The following is a 6,941-nucleotide window of genomic DNA, read 5'->3' on the forward strand; positions in this document are numbered from 1 at the left end:
TCAAATGTTTTTACCGTTAGGCGATCAGTGTTGCCATATGGGATTGACAATTTCCAGCCTAACTAACCACGGTCTAAAAAAACAGCTAAATCCACCCAAAACCAGCCCAAAAAACCTAGATTGTCAGAAAACCGCTAATTACTATTGGGCAAGGTGCTCATCTCCTGCTCCCTAAACTGTATGTCTGTTGTTGTTGCCAATGATGTTTGTAAAATAAAATAAAATAAAATAAAAACCTGCACATTGTATGTAGCTTCTACTAGGGTTGTGTGTTTTAACTTCACGCATTTTGTAACTTTCTTTCAGGCCCTGATATTTTGATGCTGCCTAAATGCTATTTATCCAGCCAGCCCAACCGTCCAAATTGTTTTTTTCCGGCCCAGTGTGATCAAAAGTAGCACATTCGGCGGTAACACGCCCCATCTGGCAACCCCGTAGGCGATATATATATACCTGTTTCAATGCGCGCGCTTTGATTGTGATGTACAGGTGCAACTCAAAAAATTAGAATATCGTGCAAACGTTCATTCATTTCAGTAATTCAACTTAAAGGGTTAAACTTGTGTAAAGGGTTAAACAAATAAAGCAGTGGTGTGCCGTCAGGGCCAGCAAGGCCTTCTCTGCTGGCCTAAACATCATCAGAATATACATTTTGTTTTAATATATATTTTCCACAAATATGTATTAATGATTCCCCATAGTCTATTCTCTTCATTTCATAGCTTTCCTCTTGGTTGCGCTGCTTCCAGTCTCCGATTGAGATTTGGAGGGCTGGCCTTTATGTTAGAGCTTTTATCCAATCAAAATGTGTTGCTAGGGGGCTCAAAAATCTGCCCGCCTTCACATTAAACGGTGCTGCGGATTCGACCTGTAACTTAACATTGGAACGAGAAAACCTGTGGCGTACCTAGTAAACCTACGTAGATGCGAGCAAAAGCAACAACGGCGCCTGCTGTAAGGCTCAATGATGTCAGCACCCAGCACGTCTTTTGATTGGATACGCACTATTGCTACGCACTATTGCTACGCACTATTGATATTCACTATTGAGATGCGGAACTATGCCGGTAGATGTGAAACTTTTGAAAGTGCCAGGGAAACGGAGCCTCACAACGAAAGCTTTCGTTGACTGATCGATAATACTGATCGATTGTGTCCTGTTTTTGGGTAAACAATAACTTTCATTTAGGGGACACAATGAAAGCGCCAAGTCCACAAACAGAGGAAACTACGTTGAGCTTCTTTCTTTTCTGGCTGAAAACAACCCAGATTTACATTACCACCTGTCCACAAACAAAGTGTTTACTGGGACATCAGGCAAAATACAAAACGACCTGATTTTTGCTATTGCTGAAGTGATGGAAGAAGAGATCAAAATGGAGATTAAAAAGGCACCCTTTGTCGCTATTATGGTGGACGAGACGACAGACGTGGGTAATGTAGCGATCTTAAAGATGTTAGTTTAACACTCTTCATTGTAAATGCGGATTTATTGATTAAAAATGCTTCGGAAATATTAATATAACTCTGTTGTACTTGTCTGACTATGTTAAGGTGATGCAACGCCCGGTTATACTGTGTTTCTGTCTAGTTTCTAGAGCCATGGCGTCATAACGATGATATTAAGAGGTAGAATAATTCAGGTAGGAATGTGTCGGACATCACTGAAGGCCTAGGTGTGAAATGCACCGCCCGCCACTGACACACACACACACACTCAGCTAGTTATAAATCATACACTCCCACAAAATTCATGCAGTACGATCATTCATGTCCACAGATTTAAAAAATTGTGTTTGAGAGACAATAGTTTCTCACACACGCACGCACACACACACAGTCCCTCCAGGCTGCTGTTCCATTGCTGCTCCAGGGAGGCCAGCCTGCCCTTCTGCAGTGCCAGTAGACCGTCCGCGGGCCTCACTCAGGTCACACACCAAACACTGAGAGAGAGGGGGAGAAAGAGCGAGAGAGAGAGAGAGAGAGAGAGAGAGAGAGAGGAATACATAGAGAGAGAGGGGGGGGAGAAAGGGAGAGACAGAGAAAGGGGGGGCGAGGGAGAGAGAAAGAGAGGAAGGGGGCGAGGGAGAGAGAGGAAGAGAGACACAGGGAGAGAAAGAGGGGGGGGAGAGAGAGAGAGGGGGGGAGGAGAGGGAGAAAGATAGCAACAACTTGCTTTAACATTAGGAGAACTTTGCTCGTTATATTCAGCAAACAGACAACATAGCCCACCTCATTCATTCGTTTCGGGGTACAAGAAAAGGTGTTGTTTTTACCTGTGAGTTTACAAGATGAGTTTGTGTGTCGTCTCCTAGCAACATCGCATGGATAAACAGAAGCAGGAGCTGCGCGAACTTTAAAAACCAAAAAGCCGAAGGAAAAATACGATGTGAAAACGCCATATGTGCATTTAGATCATCGTTTCTCAACGGGGGCGGTACCGCCATCGGGGGGCGCTGGAGCCAATATTTTTAAAAGGGGGGCGTTGAGGTGTTCTTGGGGGGCGTTCACGCATAAAGTATTTTTCTCATGAAAAACAGCTGTGTTATTACGGGCACATTCGTAAATGCACGAACGGTCAGTTCGCTCGGACAAACCGTGTTTTCAGTCAGAGCGCCCATCTCTGAGCGCTCTGAACTTGGCCGGGCTCTGTGACGCAGACACATGTAGCGCAGCGCCCAAAAAAATAAAAGTGAGTGTCATCAAGAAGATGGAGAAGCTAAAAACTCAGCTAGCAAAGGCAGAGCTTTCGATAGTTTCCAATGTGTCTGGGTAAGCTGCATTGTAGAAGAATCTTGACAGTTCATGTACAGTGCAGAAATTGCAATACTATGCTACGATAGAAAGAACCCCGGTTCATCCCATCTGTAACATCATGTTGACCAATGCCCAACTTCTATGAGTGTTTTCCTTGTAGGCTATGCTTGAGTGACATATGTTTCAGTTTGTGGGCTCATTGTAATTGTTGCGTTCGCTTCGTTCGCTTCCTTTCAATACAGCTTATTTAATTTAGTTAAATTAGTGCTAATACCATGATACCACCATACCAGAACATCACAGCAGGAACAACCTTGTTGTTATTATTATTAATTAAATTATTATAAATTAACAACCTATCTCAAAAAAGCGATTGTAATAAACCAGTCCTGAAAGTTCTCTGTCGCTTACCAATAATCGAACCTAGAGAAATCAGCTACGAATGTCCCCTCCCCTCGCAGGTTCATCACAGTATATTACATAAATGTATTACTGTTAAGTGTTGTTGTGGATGTTATCCCTAGTGCCATTCTGAGGTTAGCATTGCGAAGTGTTTGCAAACTAAAATATTCGATCGCTTTTTTGTGATATGTTGCTCCTCTTGTGATGTCCTGGAAACGAACGCATCAGCTGCAGCGTCTTTTGTATTGATCAGCTGTCATCAGTGTTATTACGGGTACGTTCGTAAATGCACGAACGGTCAGTTCGCTCGGACAAAACCGTGTTTTCAGTCAGAGCGCCCATCTCTGAGCGCTCCCAAAGCGCAGAGCTCTGAACTTTGTTATGTTTTGATATGAGAAATTCGAAGTGGTCAGTTTATGAAAATAATACCATAGAATCAGTGGAGGCTCCTCCATAGAGGTGGAGGAGGCCTGGCCTCCCCAATAATTTGAGAGAAGAGAGAGAGATTTAAAAAAGCAATAATTATATTTATTTCATTTTATTTATTTAACAAAAAAAATATTTTAAATTGTTTTATATTAATATTATTTATTAATATTATTTCCTGTTTTGTTCATAAATATTTTCCATGGCTAAAACCCAATATTGCAATTGTAAAGCACCTACAGGCCAGAATCCCTATCCGTTTCAATTGAAGGAGGCCAGGCCTCCTGTCGAAAAGTCCAGGCCTCCTGTTGGAAAGTGGTTTCTCATAGAAGTCAATGTAATGCAATTTTTTTCATGGCAATATGTGATTGGCCCATCACTGAAAATGGGTGGGAACAGGAGGCCTCTCCTCCGTCGTAGTACCTTTTTTCCGCCACACGCGTGTATGAGTGCTGTTCTGCAGGATAAATATTAGAAATGAGTCCAGGGCTGAATGATTGACATTTTGTCAGGCAAAATGGATGTGATAGAGGTACATGCAACAGGTGCTTGTGGTGGTGGCATGGGTCCGAATCCAGTGGGAGAGGAGGATGGGTTGAGTTAAGTTTTTTTTAATTGTTGAAATCCTGCAAGTTGAAATCCAGCAAGTTGAGTTGAGTTGAGTTGAGTTAAGTTTGTTTTAATTGTTGAAATCCTGCAAGTTGAAATCCAGCAAGTTGGCTTGCTGATATAACTTTAATATTGGGACAAACCTGTGGAGTGGAGTCCTGGAGAGAGCATGCCGCCCCTCAGCTAAACCAGAGGTGAGTTGAACTAATCAGATGTCTCTACCAGTGTTACACCACTAGTTCTCAGTAGTAATAACACTCCATTGCATGTCTGTGTTTCTCAGCAGATGAAGCCAGCTGGAACCAGTACTGTCCTCACAACATTTAAACAAATAAATATTTATATTATATTGAATAAAACTACATTTGATAAAGAAACTGTTACGTATCTTTTTTATATGCTAAACGTGGTTAAATTGATGATTACATGTTGAAGCTGTAGAAGAAGAAGAATGAAAAATGTAGGCTAAAAATTGTTTTTTAACCACATAATTATCAAATTCCTGCCTTTGACACATGTTCACTGGGCATTTATATTACATCCAAATGTCATTTCTCAACTTAATTATCAGGCAGGCTCATAGACTTACAGCAATGTCATTTCTTCAGGCAGGCTCATAGACTTACAGCAATGTCATTTCTTCAGGCAGGCACATAGGCTAAGCTCTGCACAATGAATTCCATCAATCAGAACTTTCTGATTGTAGCTTACACTCCAAATAGTATGCCTTTGGCCAGCACAAAGACAGATAAGAAGAACAGGGAACATTCCATTGCGAGTGAAGCGAGCAAGCGGAAAAAAATTGGCCTCCTCAATTCTGGAAGTCACCAGCCTCCACTGCATAGAATACTAAATAAAATAGTAAAATAATAGCCCCTAGCGTTTGCCGCCATATTGTGACCCCCCCCCCCCCAAAGTCCAATCAAAAATGAATCAATATTAGCATCATAAAACAGCAATTTGGAGAAATGCAACACCAGCACACTTAGTTGTAATGTACAGTTCTGCAGCCTACTGTTTGTTCTGCATCGGACATGTGTGAAATTGCTGCTGTTCCGTAGCAGTCTGTTTGTATTCTCTGATGTTGTCTGAGTTTGTTTAACACTCAGAAACAGCATTTTTATTCACATTCACATGGCTTTTCTGCTCTCTGGTAAACTAATGATAATGATATTCCAACTGCCCAGTTAAATCCAATCTATTATTTGGCATTCAGTGACATGCTTTTTAAATTATATAACACAGAATATTAGTCAACATTAATATTTAGGGAAGAAAATACTTTTTTAATGGGGGGGGGGCGGTAAGAGGCCTGGATAATGGACAGGGGGGCGCTGGCCCAAAAAAGGTTGAGAACCACTGATTTAGATCAACAAACAATTTCAATATTTTTTTATTTTTTTTATTTTTTATTCCAACATAATGTTTCACAATAAAAATAGCATACAGAATTTCACAAATACGAGAAAAAACTAAATACATAAAAGGCAATTTTCATGAAACATTAATTTCAAACGGGAACCGTACAAATACAGGAGTTTGAACCTTTTATTCCTGTCATATTTTTTATATTTTATATTTTTTCACCTATATGTTCAGGGAGGTAATAGTTTAAAACAGTTTCCAACACTGATCTCTTTGCCACAATATTTGACATTCCATAGATACATGGAATTATGTTCGAATTATGTTCGCAAAATAATGCATAGGCCTATCCATGCAAAAGCAAATGGGACCAAATGGGTCTTATATGTCTACAGAAATCATGCTTCATTAAATGGCAATTTTATTGGACTTGAATAGCCCACTTTTTGAGAGGTAAATAATGTGACATTATGAATAGCCTACATGAATTACATTTCATTTAACTGATCTTTATGCAAGGATAGTTTATGTAATTTTGGAATCAATGTCTTTTCGTTTTTATATGGTCTCTGATTTGCATACACACTATGTAGATTAGGATGTCACTACCTGACAAACTGATGTACTGTAGCTACTAGCTACTACTATCCTCCATGAGGGATGGTGTGGAAACGACATTGCATGTGTTGGATTTGCACTAAACTTAATGCTTTGTAGTCAAATCAAATAAACAAATTTCCAGCCATTTGCTGTATCATTAGAATTCATTGTTGCAACACAATTATGGAAATGAGATAGATTATTTTTCATTAAGGGATTCTTTTTGGACACTTGGTTATATACCACTTGTGTAGAGTGACTGACATGATGTTGCCCCATTGACTGTGCTTTTTTCTCTCCATCATTCAACTTTGTAGATTTTGGTCAGTCTCCCTGGGCTTCAGGGTCACATTCCTGAGCAGTTTTGTAATGACAACCTGATCCCCACAGTGTGTAATTGATTCCTATGCAAATCAGAGACCCTATAAAAAGACTTTAATTCCAAAATTACATAAACTATTATAAATAAAATATTTAACAAGATTAAGTTTAACAAGATTAAGTTAAAAAAGGAACATGAGTTCAAACAAAAAGAACATGAAAATGTATTAATACAAAATACAACCCAATAAAACAAGGAAATAAGCGTAAAAGTGCAAGATGAAATAAACACACACTAGCTAAAAGCTAGGCAAAAAAAACACCTTCTCGAAACCCTTCTTGAAACCCATACCGTGTCTATCTCAGTGTCAAGGGCACACTAGTAGTGGTGTGGTTTCAGGCGGGATTTGAACTCACAACCTTCCGATCACAAGTCCAACTCACTATCCACTAGACCACCA

This window comes from Nansenia antarctica, assembly GCF_963989245.1.
Source record: "Nansenia antarctica genome assembly, chromosome: 18".
NCBI classification, from domain to species: Eukaryota; Metazoa; Chordata; class Actinopteri; order Argentiniformes; family Microstomatidae; genus Nansenia; species Nansenia antarctica.